Genomic DNA, 18570 nt, shown 5'->3' on the forward strand with positions numbered 1-18570 from the left:
TCTTCCCTTCCAGGGGCATAGCACTAGTCAACTCTCATAAGAGCAAGTTTTGTAGATTTCTTCTTATACATTGTATACCTGTCTTGGTGTCTGTTTCTAGGTATTTTACATCTTTCAGGTGCTATGGTGGGTAGAATCTTTCCCCCTTGTGTAGCATGAGCATATATAATATAAGCATGCTAACTGCTTATATTAGATATGCAATTACTATGCTTATATAGTATTGCCATGCTTATATTACCATGCTTATATTATATATGTCTCGTAACTGGCCACATCACCAAAATCATTTATTATTTCTGGGTAGTTTGAATTCACATGTCTTGAGCTGCTGTGTTATATAATCTTCTTTAATTTTATTTAGTGTGTTCAATTATTACTTTAAATCCAGTTAATATTTTTTGTCTTGGATACTACAATATTTGTTTATTTGATGTTACTTTAGTTCTTTGTACAAGTTTGACCATATATGAAGGCAACAGGGAGACACTATTTGTTCCCTTCTACTTTTTTCTTCCTTCAGCTTCCAGATTTGTTTGTATATTTGATTTTTTATCTCAGTTACTACCTCAGCCATTATTATTTTTAATTCATATATCTTTTCTTTCAATAATTATTATACCATTTTATTTTATTTTAGCGGCTATTTTGGATATAATTCTGAGATTGAGTAGTAGCAATATTTATTCCCATTTCTTTCATAGCACTTGCATATTCATGAGTTTTTTGTCTTACTTAACTTTTTTGTGGTAGGAATATGCCTCCAACCTTTTATTATTTCTCTAGGAGGCATAGGTGGCATATTTTGTAAGTCCTTACATATCTGAAGATATCATTCTGTTGTGTTTACAAGTGAATGAAAATTTGTCTGGATATAAAATTCTTGGTAAGCATCTTTCCCCATAGAAAAGCTGTAATTTTATTCCATACAGAATATTGTGAAGTGATCTAGGCCAATCTGACTTATAAGTCTTTTTTAAGGACTATGTCTTTATCTTCAAAAAATATTCATCAGGATTGTCTAGGTTTAATGAATTGCACCTTATGTAAGGTGAATCTTTTTGGTCAGCACAAAAAAGGTTAGATTTGGTTAGATTTTTATTCAGCTCGGCTATTTTGTTACAGAAAAAGTCTAATTAAGCCAAAAAATATAGAGTGGGAAAAATGACTCTTCTCACTTTTCTCTAACACACTGTCATAAGCCAATGAATTGGCTGGGTGCGGTGGCTGATGCCTGTAATCCCAGAACTTTAGGAGGCTGAGGCGGGTGGATCACTTGAGGTCAGGAGTTCAAGACCAACCTGGCCAACATGGTGAAACCCCATCCCTACTAAAAATCCAAAATTAGCTGGGCATTTTGGCACACACCTGTAATCCCAGCTACTCAGGAGGCTGAGGCAAGAGCATCACTTGAGCCTGGGCAGTGGAGGTTGCAGTGAGCTGAGATCGTGCCACTATACTCCAGCTTGGGTGATAGAGCAAGACTCTGTCTCAAAACAAACAAAAGGCCAATGAATTATGCATTTGAGGAAAGAACAAATTAAAAAGTCCTGTTATTTGCTGCAGCATAGGTGGAACTGGAGGTCATTATGTTAAATGAAATAAGCCAAATAGAGAAAGACAAGTAGTGGATGTCCTCACTGACATGCGACAGTTAAAAAATTGCATCTTAAGAAGATAAAAGTAGATTGGTGGTAGCCAGAGGCCAGGAAGGGTAGTAGGGGTGGGGGGAATAAACAAAGATTTATTAATGAGTACAAATATACAGTTAGATAGAAGTTAAGACCTGATTTCCAACAGATCCGTTGGGTGGTTATAGTTAGCAATAATCTATTGTACATTTCAAAATAGCTAGACAGGATTAATTAGAATGATCCTACCATACAATAGGTACATATTTAAGGTGATGGATATCCCAGTTACCCTGATTTGATCTTTATACATTACATGAATGTATCAGATTTACACATGCAGCCCCAAATACATACATCTATTATGACTCAATAGAAAAAAGTAAATTTTTCAAAAAAGGAAAATAACATAATTTTTTGATGGTGGTAGACAAAATCGAGGCAGGGCATTTTTTCCTGCCTCCTTTAGGTCCACCCCATCACTTTTCCCACCCCCATTTAAGCGCTCAAATGTTCTTTCTCCAGCTGGGCATTCTTGATGGCAAATATGATGTAAATGACTTCTTGTTCAAAGGTGGAAGTCAGAGGTTGCCAGGGTGGTTTTCTATTCAATCATGCCTTGTGTAGTGTTCCCAATCCACAAAATCTTGTCCATTAGACCAGAGACTGTGCTGCTTGTCCACGTCCTCATGGTGGTCACTTCAGATGCCTCTCACTGTTCATGCACTTCTTTTCTCATAACTCTTACTCACAAATAGACTGCTTGTTTCTTACTGGTGCATCTCCTTAGCTTGTTAGGAAAACAAACTTTAACTAGGAACTAACATTTCTTGGTGGCCAAAATGTGCTGTCCAATACAAATTCCTGTTATTGCTTGGAGGAATTATGGTTTGCAAAATTAGCTGATGCTTTTTCTTCTTTCTTTATCTTTTCAAGATAAGTTAAACAACTACTACAAGGTACAGCTTTAAGGAAAGTTTCTTATGCAATATTTTATGTTTTGTCGAATTTGTTTAGATGTCTTCTTTATTAAAATACTTTTATTTATTTATTTATTTATTTGAGACGGAGTCTTGCTCTGCCACCCAGGCTGGAGTGCAGTGGCCGGATCTCAGCTCACTGCAACCTCCGCCTGCCGGGTTTTTTACGCCATTCTCCTGCCTCAGCCTCCCGAGTAGCTGGGACTACAGGCGCCCGCCTCGTCGCCCGGCTAGTTTTTTGTATTTTTAAGTAGAGACAGGGTTTCACCGTATTAGCCAGGATGGTCTCGATCTCCTGACTTCATGATCCGCCCGTCTCAGCCTCCCAAAGTGCTGGGATTACAGGCTTGAGCCACCGCGCCCGGCAATACATTATTTATATGTTGAATCTCCATTTTATGTCTCCCATAATTCTTATCAGTTTTGGGGACCATTTTAATATGTTCATCCCATTTTTCATCAATCTTGCCTGTATTGATTTTCCGCAGTGTTGATTCTGACCTTTACAAGTTTTAGTGCAATTTTAGACTGTGTTAAGGCATTCTTCTCTCCTTACTTTGATTTAATGATTCTGCTAATTTTCTTTTTGTTTAAGTGTTTTTTCTTAGCTCATCTTTACTTTCTTTATTTGGAGGGTCCAGAGAGTTTTCTTTAATACATGAGAGGATAAATAAATGCTTTCTAAAATTTACCTGTTTTCTGCCATATTTATGTTAAAAATATGCTCTTTACATCTTACATTTTATATTTATTTTCTTTTGTAGGGCATAATATCTTCATAGATATTATTGTATCTTCTTGTCTTTTTCATTCTTAAATGAAAAAGATTTATTCTGATCTTGTATTTGCCCAAAAATAGCATGGATTTTTTTTCTGTATCTCTTCAATATTCTCTTGTACAGTAGTATTCTCCCTTCACATCTAACATTGAATGGCTGATTAGTGTAAATTTACATTAGTGACCAAGCAATTTGGAGAAGGTGGACATACAGGACATGTAAGCAGGGAGATTTCCTCTCTGGTTGGTTTTCTGTCTGTACATGGGGAAACTGCTGTTCCATGGGCCAGCTTTCCACAGCTAGTTTCTTTTCCTCCTGGCATCTCCTCAAGAATACTGCTTGGCTGTGTCTGGCCTCCTTCCTGGAGCTCCTGTCTGCTGTTTCAGGCAAGAACCCTACTTCAATGGGGAAAGTCAGATTCCTAAGTCACTTCATCCACCAAAATAAACTCCAGATGGATTAAAGATTTAAATGTTAAAAAAATAAAACTTTGCATGTACTTTAAGAAAACAGGGGAAAACATTTATATACTCTTTGGGCAGGAATGTACATTTTAAATCCAATACAAGGGAAAATTAAATTACTGATCGATCTAACTATTTATTTCTCACAACATCTCTATGTGAGAAAGCCCACTCCACATACAGTATTATACAGTAAATAGAAATATTTATAATGTAATTTTTTGGTCAAAGATTGAGTCTTTATGTACAATGGATTTTTACAAATTAATGAGGGAAACATGAAAATCCTAATTGTAAAACAAGCAACATTGACATAATCCATAAAGAGAATGCACAAATGGCTAATAACAACATGAAAAAACTTTCAATCTCATTAGTAATCAAATAAATGTAAATAAAAGTAATGAATTACAGTTTTCTTTATTACATTAATAAATGGGAAGAAAAGATAATAATGCTAATTCAGGACTTGGGAAAGTGTCTTTCCAAGACTGCATTCTTTTTTTTTTTTATTGCATACTATTTCATGAGTTGGATATAACTTGGTTAATTTCCCTATTGGTGGACAATATATTGTTTCTCTGTTATTTACTATTACTATAAATACTGCACTAAACATTATTTTATATGTGAATAACATATGGCTTTTAAATCTACAAAATAGATGATCAGGAATGAGATTGCTATCACTAAGGAAATAAAGAACTACAGTAGTCGCTACTTATCTGCAGTTTTGCTTTCCATGGTTTTACATACCCATCATGAACTGTGGTCTGAATATACTAAATGGAAAATTCATTAGATTTAAATTGCATGTTTTTGTGAGTAGCAAATCTTGTGATATTCTCCTTCTTCCCACCTGGGATGTGAATTATTCCTTTGTCCAACTTATCCCTGCTGTATATGCTACCCAATTGCAATAGCCGTCTAGGTTTTCAGGTCAAATAAACATAGTATGTATAGGGCTCAGTGCCATTTGCGGTTTCAGGCATTCACTGGGGGTCTTGGAACATGTCCTAAGCAAATGAGGGGGACTACTCTGATTACTAGACTTGATTCCAAAAAGATAGCAGTCATTCACATTTTTAACAACAATGTATGAAAGTGCCCTGACTTACCTCTAATTTTTTATAATAATGGGTATTGTCACATTAAAAAAGAAAATTGGCCATGTTGGCTGGGCATGGTGGTTCATGCCTGTAATCTCAGCACTTTGGGAGGCCAGGGCGGGCGGATCACTTGAGATCAGGAGTTCGAGACCAGCCTGGTCAACATGGTGAAACCTCGTCTCTACCAAAAAGTATAAAAATGGGCTAGGCGTGGTGGCTCATGCCTGTAATTCGAGCACTTTGGGAAGCTGAGATGGGTGAATCACCTGAGGTCAAGAGTTGGAGACCAGTCTGGCCAACATGGTGAAACCCCGTCTCTACTACAAATACAAAAAAATTAGCCAGGAGTGGTGGCAGTCACCCGTAATCCCAGCTACTTGGGAGGCTGAGGTAGGAGAATTGCTAGAACCCTGGGGGCAGAGTTTGCACTGAGCCGAGGTCACGCCACTGCACTCCAACCTGGGCGACAGAGCTACACTCTGTCTCAAAAAAAAAAAAAAGTATATATATATATATATATATATATATATATATATATATGTATATGTATAAAATTAGCCGGGCATGGTGGCAGCCCCTGTAACCCCAGCTACTCGGGAGGCTGAGGCAGGAGAATCGCTTGAGCTCAGGAGGCAGAGGTTGCAGTGAGCCACAATGGTGCTACTGCACTCCAGCCTGGGTGACAGAATGACGCTCCATCTCAAAAAAAAAAAAAAAAAGTTTGGCCACATAATGTGTAAAAAAACATGCATAGCAATGCTATTTTAGTATTGTCTCCTCTGATTCAGATTGAGTGTGACTCTCTTAATGTTTATTGCACATTTGCATTTCCTATTCTTTTTTGGTTGCTTATACTTTGTTTTTTTACTAATATGTGGAAACTTTTATGTTAATATTTTTCCCAATCCTTTATTCATCTTTAACTCTTTTTATTTTTTATCTAATCAAATATTTCTAATTTTTCTTCTAGAATTTTTGGGTTTTCTACCTTTGGTTATAAAAACCTTGAGTAAAAAGTCTCCCCCAAAATTTATTCTCCTAAATTTTATTCTATTTTTATTTATTTTCACATTTGTGTCTCTACTCATATGAAATATGTGAAATAATGACTTAATTTACTTACAGATGGATAGCTAGTTTTGACAGCGTTTTGAATAAATACTTTTTTTCTTACTAAAATAGAATTCTACATGGACTATATTAATTGTATATATTGGGACCTACTACTGGATGCTATTCCAACCACTCAATTATTTGCTTATTTCTTATTTGTTTAAGATGCTGTTATCGTAAGCTTTAATAGACGGGAGTCTTTGACTTACTATTGTTTTTATGTTTTTTAATCTTTTTAGCTATTTATACTTCCATATGAACATTCCCATTTTAACTGATTTCAAAATGGTTGTGATTCTAACTGGATTGCTTAAATGTATACTTTGAAGCATATACTTTTTGGAGGATTTTTGTGGAGGATTTTTGTTTATAATATTTTGGCGTGAAGTCTTCTTTTCCAAGGACATTGTTTGCCTATCTGCTTGTTCAAATCTTATTTTGTATTTAACAATAAAATTTTACAACAATATAGAGGGTTTTTTTTGTTTGTTTAACCATTGTGAATAGCGTTTTTTTTCTGTTTTAATTCCTTGTTTTTGTTAGATATAAAATACTTGTTTTGCATATAGTGTGTGTAGTCACCTTATGCAGTTCCCTTATGAATTTTAGTAGCTTTATTACTATTAAGCCAATTATTTTATTTTCTTATCCTTGTTTACTAGAACCTCAGAGCCCAATTTTGAATAATAATGATAATAAAGGGTCATTCTGATTTTAATGATGTTTTTCTTTATATATAAATACTATATTTATTTTATTCCAATCTGACTTGGAATTCTTATTAGAAAATATGGCTGCATTTTATCAAATTACTTTTAGTACCATTTATGAAATCATAGATATATAGAGCTATATAGAGATGTTTTTCTTTCTTTCTTTTTTTTTTTTTTTGCTTTTTAACGTTCTTATTTATTTAAATATGAAAAAACATTTAATCTCTTCCCAGTTCATCTGAAAGGCGGTCCGTCCCCTGGGTAAACATAGGAAAGCAGATCTGCAGGTTGGGGGGAGCATGGCTTCTTTCCCCAGCGTGGCCCCCGTGTTCCCTACCCTCTTTGTGCCCCGGATCTGCGATCCTGAGTCCAGAAGAGCTGACCAGGAAGTGGGGACTGGGAAGCTGTTGGGAGCCAGGAGGGCCCTGGGCCCTCTGTTCTCTGCCCCAGGGCTTCAGCCACCCTGCAAGTCCCTCCAGACAAGGCAACGTCAGCCCAGGCAGAAAACTTAAGAGTCCCTCCTAGAAAACCAGTGATGTGCTGGCCTTTTCAGGGCCACAGGCCCCTTCAGCTTCACCAGAGATGAGAAGGTGCTGCCTGCAACAGGGCTACTGGTCACAGCTCAGTGCGTGATGACTTGGCCACAATCACCAGCTTGGACAGCTCGGCCTTGAAAGCCCTGGGCCTATGAGCCACTGCTGTTTTGGTCACTTCAAATTCCTCAGTTTTCAGGGGACATCACTTTCCCTTTCAAATGCAGCTTTAGAGTAGGCCGTGGCGTACTCGATCTCAGTGCCTCGCACCTCCGCCTTGAACTGTGTGAAGTACAGATAGGACTTCCCCTGGGGCCTCCAGATGGTGCAGGTGAAGTGCTGGTGGTCTTCGCTGGTCCCCAGACTCATCTGCCATTGCTCATTGGTCCCTCCTTGAAAGACATAAGTGAACATACACGTATATTTGTCCCCCGGGCCCACGTTATGGGAGCAGGAGTGCACGACGCCGCTGGGCTGCACGTCAAACGCCACCATCGTGGGCTCGGACACCGCCTCCGCCGGGCTCAGCGCCACGGCCCCTAGGAGCAGCGCAGCCCACAAACTCGCGCCTATGCTGTTCCACCCTCCGCTGGGTGCCGCCATGTTGGACAAGGATAGAGATGTTTCTTTAAGGTTTCATTGTAATGAATTTGTCATTATGTTTATTGGTCATCTTTGGCTTTCTGAAATAAACCATACCCGATGACAATGCATTACTCTTTGGAAGTCTTGCAAATATTGATTTAATTTGATAGTATTTTATTGACATCATCTGCACATATATTTTCCAGTGAAATTGGACTATAATTTTCTGTTTTTGAACTTTATTACATCTGGCTAGTTTAAAATTTAAAAATCAAATTAGGAGGCTTTCTATTTTTAAATATAATCTGGAATAATTTAAATTTCATTGAAATTATACATCTTTCAAAAGTTGGATAATTCAGCTGTAAGTCTATCTGGAACTAGTGCCTTTGAAAAACAAGGCTTTAATTACCTTGATAATCTACATTATTAGTGGTTTGTATATTCATTTTCTCTATTTTTATCAGTTTTGGTAATTTGTATTTTCCTAGAGAATTATCCTCTAATGCTAGGTTTCAAATATGTCATCATAGACTTGCAGATAATATTTTCATAAAATTTTCTAACTCTCTATCTGGTATATCTGTTTTTATTTTCTGCTTGCCTTTCTTATTCTTTCTCTTTTCTCCTTATCAGACTTGTGAGAATTTTTGCATTTTATTCACCGTCGCAGAGTGAATTTTTGAATTCGTAGATCATACATTTCAGCTTTTTTCTTTGTTAATTTCTACATTCTGTTTTCTTTTGGTTTATTTTGTAGCTTATCTTTAAAATTTTAAAAATGTTTACTTGCTTCCATTCAGTTTTTCTTTTTTAATAATGATTTTTCAGGGTATACACTTTTCTATAAGCAAGACTTTATCCTAATGGTTGGGGTGTGAAGTAGTCTCTTTTTTATTGTCTTGTAGATCCTTAGTAATAGCAGTTTTCTTTTGTTTTCAGACCTAAGGATTATTTAGGAAAATATTTAGTAATTCCCAAATAGTTAGCTTTATTTTTGTGAACATTTTATTGTGCTTTTAAAATTTATTGGTTTATCAGAAGATGTGATCCATATCATTTTCCATGTGTTGAATTTAAGCATATTTTTTGTTCAAGTGCATGATTTAATTAAAAAATGTTCTATGGACCTGAATAAAATATTTATTTCATAATATGTATAATTATATTTATGTATCTATATAAAATCTTGTTTCTGACTGTATTATTCATGTTTTCTATTAATTATATTACTAAATTTTTTCATGTGCTCACATATTTTTAATGTACTAGCTATATGGTATTTTTTGAAACATGGGTATGAATCTCTTTGTCAATGATTGTTTTGTTAATTTCTCATTACATTTTTATTAGTTTTTGCTTTATTACATTTACATTTAATTTGTTATTTTGCTTTAACATTATTTAACTTTTACATTATATATGATGCAGCATAGAAAAACAGTACATGTGATAAATATTATATATTTCACATGAGTGGAAGCTTCATGTGATGTCAGCTGTCTTCAGACAGATGTGTAGGATTTTTTGAATACAGCCCTAACTTTTTACACATCTTTTGATATTCAAACAGGATAAGTTCTTTTTTTGTTAGGTTTTTGAATTTTACATCTCTGTGAAATAGTTTCTTTTTATTAGCTTTAAAAGAGCTGCACTAATTGTTCAATAGACACTACGTCAGCAGTTTATTGTGTTTCTGATTGTTTGATTGCAAGGAGCAAGAGTCCCTCAGTAAAAGGAGGTTTACTGTAAGGATTCAGATGGGAAATCTCAGGAACGATGTCTTTTCTAGGAAAGGGTCTCCCTGCCCTCTGCTTCTCCTTGATTGGGCGATGTAATCTGCGTTTAGCAGCTACTCAGTGAAGTTTTTGTCCCTTCATTATTTTGGGTTGCATGGACTGTTGCCTTGCCATGTTCCTGATTCACCCTCACTGCACATTTCTATTACAAGCTTTACATTAAATGGCTGAGTCTTTCCTTTTCCCAACACCAACTATTTGCGAGAATAATGAGTTTGTACCAGCTCAAATATTAGTCAGGCACAGGCTAACTGGCTGGCCTGCAGATGAGCAGACATTGATCAGGTCCCTCTGTCTTAGCTCCTACCAACTGCAACAAGAGGGAGTCATGTGGTAGAGGAGTGAGCCACTTGGGCTGCAGGGGTTCTCAGCAGGCCCATTACAAGTGGAGTGTGGCCTGGACAGGCAGTGACAGCTTCTCCCCTGTAATCCACTGGTTGCCAAGAAGGTCTTTAAATGAAGAGAATCATCTTTTCAGGTTTTCTCATTTGCAAAACAGAGGAAATGACATTTTTCCTCTGCCCTGTCAGTGTTGGGCAGCTTAATTCTAGGATAGAGAAAATAAGTAAAAATGCCATATTAAACACCATAATTCATAAACCGTAACGTGTTTGTAACCAGCATTTCAGTATTCATCAAGGTCTTGAAATGATGCATTCTTCTTTTCTTTACTCTCTGCCTACAGTAGAGTGCTGTACATGTATTTGGAAATTGTGATGGCATTAAATATAGCTTTAAAGAAGAAATTTGCTATAAAGTATGTTACATGAGTTTTTTGTTGTAATGAGATGCAGCAGAATCATAAAAATATGTGCTCATTTATGAGGCGGTGAATTCCTGTTGCATGGAACAAAAGGCAAAGTTCGTGTTTACTTATTGTAAACGGATCTTGTAAATGGATAGTTCTTCATGGGTTTCATTGATTGAATTTCTTCGGCTGATGACAGAGTTACCAAAAACTAGTGCAATGAGAGATCTGATACTAGGAATTCAATTTTTTTCTTGTTCTTAATTAACCACATCCACTTCTGTATATTACTGGCCAACTCTAAGCCTAGACAAAATCCCCAATATACTCATGAATCACTTGATTCATTACTGAAAAGTGGAAAAGTAATTTTGGTTTGAATTAGAAGGAAATGAAGGAGAGTTCTAATTATTACTCAGTAAAAAGCTACTTTCCTCATTTATTTATTTCTTTATTTTTTTCTGGCTACAAAGCTATACAAAGTTCAGTCTGCAGTTTGGGTAGCTCACTCTCCATATTTTCTTCTTCTTTGGTATCTGTGGGAGGAAAGAATGAATTCGTTCAAGAGCATGCTCATCTCTGTGAAGCTGTAGCTCAGGTCCACTGTTGAGGTCCACTGTTAAGAGGCATTGTTTGGAGGGAAGAGGGAATAAGATCTCAGAGATGGTGGGGGAAAGCCTGGTTCTATTCATTGACTTGGAGTGTATCTCTGACACATAGCCTAACCTGCTTCTTTGTTTTGTCTGCAACATCACAATAATCGTTAATCAAAAGAAAAAACTTTATTGTTCAGTGCTTCTGTCGTGTGAAGCACTGTGCTAAGCAGCCTGCATGTATTGTCTCCTCTGCATTTTGCAGAGTGCTGTGAGGTACCATGGATGATATGTAGCTGGCAAGTTACAGAAACAGGAACCTGGGCTCCAAACCATGTGCTTTTTCTCCCTGTGAGTGGTTATAGTTTCAGGAGGGAAAACAGAAAATCTGAATCAACACTTACTGTGCGCTGAGTGTTGGAGCTGAGATACTGCAGGCTGCTGTGTGAGTACACGGGTGAGAGAGAAGAGGAGAACATTAGGAATACCAGCAGCTGGGTGATTTTTGAAGTGTGAGAATGAGTTGATAAAGGAAGAAAGTATCAAAGGCACGTTAGGGTATGTTGCTGTTACTAGTTGCAGTGGAAGTGTCTTGAGACTGGTAATGGGAAAGTAAGGTTTGCGAAATAGATCATATTATGCAAGTTGCTTTTAAGGAAGAGTCTGTAGTTGTCTTTTTTGTTTTTTTGAGACAGAATCTTACTCTGTTTCCCAGGCTAGAGTGCCTTGCTGTGATTTGGGCTCACTGCAACCTCTGTCTCCTGGGTTCAAGCGATCCTCCTGCTTCATCCTCCTGAGTAGCTGGGATTACAGGCGCCCACCACCATGCCCGGCTAATTTTTGTGTTTTTAGTAGAGACGAGGTTTCACCATGTTGGCCAGTCTGGCCTCAAACTCCTGACCTCAGATGATTCACCTGACTCGACCTCCCAAAGTGCTGGGATTACAGGCGTGAGCCACCGTGCTTGGCCAGGAAGAGGGTGTTTTAAGGAAGACTAAGTGCTGTGGGAGATTGTCTTGCTGGCTCTTTGTGCTGCTGTGGTTTATATCTCCATTTCCATGGACACATGATCCTACCTTATTTTCACTTGTCTGGACTACTATACAAGCTGCACCCCAGGATACCACACACACACACACACACACACACACACACACACACACACACTCTTGAAGCTGGAAGTAGAGCATTGATAAGATATCTTCTCTGCTCACCAAGTTTGTAGAGCCTTTCTATGGTTTATTGATTAACCATCCATTATCATGGATGCTATTAAGGTTCCACCCCACTTTTCCAACTGTGTTTCCAATATTTCCCTTGACCTACCCTGTATTTTTATCCAATCCACTTGTTCTTGTTCCCACCCTATGCCTTTATTTATGTAGTTCTCTCATGGAATCCTCGGGGTTCTTTACCTTGCCACATATTTGGATCTGCAAAATCTGCCTTGTCAGGCCTGGTGAGAACTGTGACGGCTGCTTCTTAACCCACTACTGAGACCACTGGCACCCTTCAGAGGTCTTGAACCTCTGCTTTTTCAGTTCTGGGGACTTTCCTAGCCTCTACCTTCTACTTCCACTTTTACTCATCTAGTTTTCCAAGTCTCCATGTTGTTGTCAAGTTCCTGGAGATCTGTTACTGGGGTTTGCATTGTTTTCTCCTCAGTACCCCACCTCTTGCCTCATTAGCATTTGCACTGAGAGGCCTCAGGACCAGTGGCTCCTGACTTCTGCGTCCTGGACAGCCTCCTGGATACTTCATTATAATCCAAGCTCAGCATCCCGTTTGACTTCCAATTTGCAAGGATGATTGGTCCGAATTCCATGAGCTTCTTGATTTATTTTGCCATTTATCCCTTCAACAAATGTTTATTAATTACCTACTTTGTGTCAGACTCTGGAGGCACAGTGGTGAGTCATACAGTGGGCCTGGCCCCTGCTGTTTGTTAAACATGCTGTCTATAGAAAGAGACCAATTTGCAACCAATCTAAGTAAGTGTTAAGACTGGTAGAGAGTGTGATGCCATGACTGCTTACCAGTGGGAGATGAGACCTAACTAAGGTAGTAAAAAAGTGCTTCCTTGAGAAGTCTCCAGTGCTGATACTTGTAATCACTCTTAGGACTGTGCACTCACTGATACTTATCACCTGGTAAGACTGTGCACTAGCTCTGAGCTGTGGTTCATCCACAGCAGGTCCTTCTGAACAGTTCTCAGAGATCTATGACCTTCTAGCTTTGGGCCATTTACCTTGCCCCGACTCTTTCCCTTAGGTGTTAAGACATTAGTGATGTTTTGGTGATTTGGTGTCTAACATTTTCCCTCTAATATCTACCCCTTAATGTCATTTGTCCCCAGATCAAGTCCAGGCCTACGTGTTTCAAGGGACTGTTTGTACCTTTTTTTTTTTAATCTCCAAAATCTTGTGGAACACAATTAAGATGGATTTAAAGGCTTCTAAATCAGTCTTAAATTTATAATGTAAGCTAAGTGCAATGTGGTGGGGGTGGGGTGGGGTGGAATTCTGTTGTGTGGTCCTGTGTTTATATGTTGGCAGTATTTTGTCAGTATTTAGAATGGGGTGTAATTAAATTTTTAACAAAGCAATTATTTATTGACTAGCATTTTTGAGTTGTTGGTAGTGAGGCAATCACTGCTAAAAGTTACCATTCATATTATTTCATTTAATCCTATGGAAAATCTCAATATATCTTCCATAGAATCTTGTATAAAAATTTTCTTGGTCGTTTTACAATTTGGCCAATGCCTTCTCATCCAGCCTCATTTCCCACTATCTTTCAGTCCTTTTGTCTGGCATTGTATATGCCACATTTACAAATGTTTTTCTCCTTTACTTAGAATGCATTCTTTTATCTTCACATCAGAATCCTAAATTTGTAGTTTTTATCCTTTCCAGGACATTTCAGGCAATCTGTATACAATGTAACCTTTGTATAAATAAAGTAGGCCCTCAATGAATATTTGTTGAATTAAACATCAGGTGTGTTGGGTAGATTTGCTAATTTATCACATTTAAACTAAGCAGATTTTTGTAATAGCCACATAATTACTGTGATTTGATTTGCTACTCTTTATCCTTGCCATTTTAGAGAATTAACCAGTTGTCCAAAAAAAAAAAAATATATATATATATAATCACTAAGAATCTCTACTACTTCATTTTGAGAAATGTTTCATGATTTAATAATACTTATCTTTAAATAAAGCAAGTTTCAGAAAAACTAATTTAAGTGCTACTTGCTCATAGATGCTGAGTGTTATGAATGAATGGATCCTATGAGATAGGTTCTATATAATTTTATTATCAGTTTCAAAATGAGATGCCTGAGGCACAGAGAAGTTAAATAGCTTGCTGGGTGACGGAAACTATCAGTTGGCAGAACTGACACCTTAACCTATGTGGCTTCAACTTCTGGCCTATATTCCCATCTCTGCTAACAGTTATCCGAGGTATAATTTTAAATGGAGTCTCATTTCATATTTAATTTCATTATTAATTTTAGGACCTCACCCTTTTAGGAATAGCTGGACTCCCAAATACTGTGATTAGTGTCTGTGGAAAGCTATTGTTACTGCTGATGCGTGTTGTATTCACTAAGAAAGTACATGTCAAACTGTCTGAAATCATAGACTATTTTATAGGAAGAGATGTGACTAAATTTATTTGGCAACAAATCCCAAAACATATTTATCAATTTAAGTAACCAAAAGCTATGGTATAACTTTGCTTTACAGTACCTGTTCCTCAAAATAATTTTTAAAATCTTCTTCCAAATGGTCAGCCATTGCTTTCCCTTTCTTTTCACTTAAAAAAAAAAAAAAGTTACTAAGAACACATTTGCCAGATTTCACTTAATTGCATTTTTATGGTCTAGTCATTAACCTACTGAAAAAAAAAGCAGCTTAAATGGAAACATTGACATAAACCTCATTACACTGGCTCCAATGTGTTGCTATCATAAACTATCCATCTTCTATATGTGTATGTTTTCATAGGATACTATTGAAAAGGTAATGGAAAATTAATGCTGCAATGGAGAATTTGATTCTGTGTATAAATTTTTTAACACACCAACACACTGTATGTTTACAACATCAAGGGGTTTATTTGGAATTAAGGTTTATCGTAAACTTTATGATATTTAAAACACATTACAACTGGCCATATATTATTTCTGGTCCCCATTTTCAAGTTTTTCTCATTTTTTGACAAACTATTTGTTATGTGTCTCTCTTTGGACTGATAACAGACAACTGATAATCATTTTCAATAAGAAAAAAAAGTTTTAGAATCTCAAAGTGGTCAATCTATCATACTTTCCCCTGTAAATTATTTTTTGGCATTTATATTTTAAGGCATGCTCTGCCTTAAATTGTAGTTTAAGGTTGGATAGTTCCTCAAATGTTAGAAACAGTTGAGTCCAAGATAATCATTTAAAATCATTTAAATAAGCCCTATTCTTATTATTAGATTCACTGTTTTCAGCACAGATACTTACTTATGTAGTTTTCATAAAGAGAGGGTATAGGGAACTGAAGAATTGAGATGGTGACAGAAGTATTGGAATATATCAGTGCCTGGAAGGCCATTTCTTTTTGCACACAGTTGATATGTGTGTAGGTGTGTGGAAAGCAGAAAAATTTTATGATTTATTTGAAATTCTATAAGCACTGCCTGAATAATCTAAGAATCCTAGATATCTATTTGTGAAACATGAGAAAAAATGATTACTTTTCTTCTGGATCTTGAGCTTCTACCAGATTTTAGGTGATTTGGAGGTAAGGGTTTGTGAGCATTGATCTTTTTAAGCTGTGTAACTCTAGGCAAGTCACTTAACTTCTATGTGTTTCAGTTTCCATACCTATAAAATAATTCCTAGCCGATGAAGTTGCCATGAGGCTCGAATGGGTTATCAGGTAATAATGAATTATTATTTAAATAGTGAGTAGATTTACTTTAAGATGTTTTGGAGGCAAAATGGCAGAGCAGAGTTTGACAGACTTAGGTTCTTATCCTGGTTTCTTAGTTAACAGTTGTTTAAGTAAGCTACCATTCTCTCTGAAGATTGGTTTTTTAATGAGGAAAGTGTGATAATTATACATATTTTGCAGACTTGTTGAAGAATAAGATTATGTATGTAAATTGCCAAGCATAGAGTCAGACCCAATGGTAGGTACTCAATGAATGGGAGCTATTGTAATTATTTACAAAAAAACACAGTAATAGAGTGGGTACCTAAGGACCCCATGTCTTTATAAAATAGCATTACTTTACCCAATAACATAAAGAAAAAAGTCAGTGTTCTCAGAAACTCATGTAGTTGAACATTTCTCTCAGCCAAAAGAAATATATTACAGTGTAAGTGGTTGTAAATGCTATGTTCTATTTATACATGATGAAGGTGTTGTGAACTGTGGAGCCACATTTAAATATCATGTGTGTGTGAGGGCCTTCTTGTTTCTTACCTTATAAAATGTCCTCATTTTAAATGTCTCTAAGAGCATGTAAACATGGCCCCAAACACTCATAATAAAATAAGCAAGATCTTCTATTCCAGACCATTTTCTTTCTTTTTTTACTGTTTTATTACAATCCTCCTATCAGGATCTCATGTTTGATCTTGAAATCACAGAATTTTATAGCTGGAAGGGACTTGTCTAACACCTTAAATTTACGGATAAAAAAACCTGCCAGCTAACCAATTTAAGTGATTTGCTCAAGGCCGTATAGTAAGTTAGTGTCGGAATCCTGATTTCTTGTCTTCAAGTCCATAACATTTTGGGAAGAGAAATGAAAACCTGTTTCAGACACAATTAAGCTTTTTTGTTGTTTTTTTAAAACTTATGAGGGGTGGTGCTGGGGTCCTACAAAGTGACTCTCAGCATTCTGCTGAAAGGAAAGATTGGTGGGAAGCCTTAGTTGTGGGGATTCTTACCTGGTAACAGAGACTGCCCTTGTGGAATTACCTAGATGGAGCCATACGCCATTGATAATGGATATTGTGATCTCAGGTATGTTCAGATAACAATTATCCAAGGATATCGGGTTAAACCAGAAAGACAGCATCTGGTGGGGTTCCAAGTAGTGGGAAAGCAGATTCAAAGTCAGATAAGCAATAGCACCTTAGTTCCAGGGAAGCCTTGTTAATGAATGCTTGGGGAAGTTGCTCATCTTTCAGTGCTTCTGTTTCCTCAACAGTAAATTTATAGTAATACATATATCTTATGGTTGTGCTGATGATCATGCAAAGTAATTGATAAAATGAATTTATTATGGTGTCTGGCACATATTTTAGTCACTTAATAACTTAAAGCTACCACTATAATTCCAGGTGATCAGTCTCTTCACAGTAAGAGACTTGTTACGGGAGATAAGCTCTATTCCTTGAGAAAGGACTGAGAGAAGTTACTTGGTATTCAGAGTCCGAGCTCAGTCATCCACAATTTAGGATAACATTTTAGTCCAAACAACTCTTGGGGGTACTTACTGGAGAAACTGAGGCAGAAACCTCTCCCATGAAGGAGCCAACAAGGTAGATAATTGGTTTGATTGTAGCACAGAGACTATTATGATTTATGGTGTGTGCATGTCGGCTGGATATATCTCCGACTTACCAGGCTCCAAGACAAATTTCAGTGACCCTATCCTGATTAGATTCAACATTCACCAGTGGCCTTTCATTCTGGAATCTTTTAGAGAGATGACTTATTCTCTATGTTCTCAAGTAATTAAAAACTACTTCCAGGAAGAGAAGCTACATAGAGGCTGATTTTAATTTAAAATAAAGCACCTCTTCAGGTGAGCAGAAATATCTGTTTAAGAACTTGGTTACTTTGGATGATATTGACTTTTACATTACTGAAGGTGTTTCCATAGATGGAGGACAGCCACACTGTGGGGATTCTGGAATTGGATCTCAGGCCCTTAAGGTTTTATAACACTATAGAATCTCTGGGTTTATGATAAGTGAAAGTTAATGGAAATAGTTGGGGATAAAGTATGAGTAGAAGGTATAGAAGTAGAAAAGAATATATATATTTTAGGAATGGCACATTTAATTTATTATCTTTTAATTTTTAATTTTTTTTTAAGAGACAGGGTCTTGCTCTGTCACCCAAGCCGTAGTGCAGTGTTGCAATCATAAGTTACTGTAACCTCAAACTGCTGGACTCTAGCAATCCTCCTGCCTCATCCTTCTGACTTGTTAACTTGTTAGAATTACAAGCATGCAGCTAATTTTTAAACATTTTTTTTAAGAGACAAAGTCTCTACCCTATTGACCAGGCTGGTCTTGAACTACTGACCTCAATTGATCCTCCTTCCTCAGCCTCCTAAAGCATTGAGATTACAGACATGAGCCATACAACACAGCCAAGAATAGCACATTTTAAATTTTGATTGAGACATGTATGTCTAGGAATTTTAAGCAGTGAGATTGGACAGGCTAATCAGGATTAAACCGTGGGGAGTTCCAAATGTCTGGTTAGGGGATTTGGGTTTATT

At 36.8% G+C, this 18570-nt stretch overlaps 1 protein-coding gene and 1 pseudogene across 5 annotated transcripts in view; one reads left to right on the forward strand and one right to left on the reverse strand.

Moving 5' to 3' along the window:
- SUGCT (succinyl-CoA:glutarate-CoA transferase) overlaps window positions 1–18570 on the forward strand; it is a 738264-nt gene that overhangs the window by 270226 nt on the left and 449468 nt on the right. The window lies entirely within an intron of this gene.
- Window positions 6953–7940, reverse strand: LOC117073201 (annotated as a pseudogene). The gene has a single exon (XR_004433157.1). The product of XR_004433157.1 is annotated as a myeloid-derived growth factor-like (transcript).

Source organism: Trachypithecus francoisi, unplaced genomic scaffold, assembly GCF_009764315.1.
Source record: "Trachypithecus francoisi isolate TF-2019V2 unplaced genomic scaffold, Tfra_2.0 Lachesis_group4, whole genome shotgun sequence".
In the NCBI taxonomy this organism is placed as follows: Eukaryota; Metazoa; Chordata; class Mammalia; order Primates; family Cercopithecidae; genus Trachypithecus; species Trachypithecus francoisi.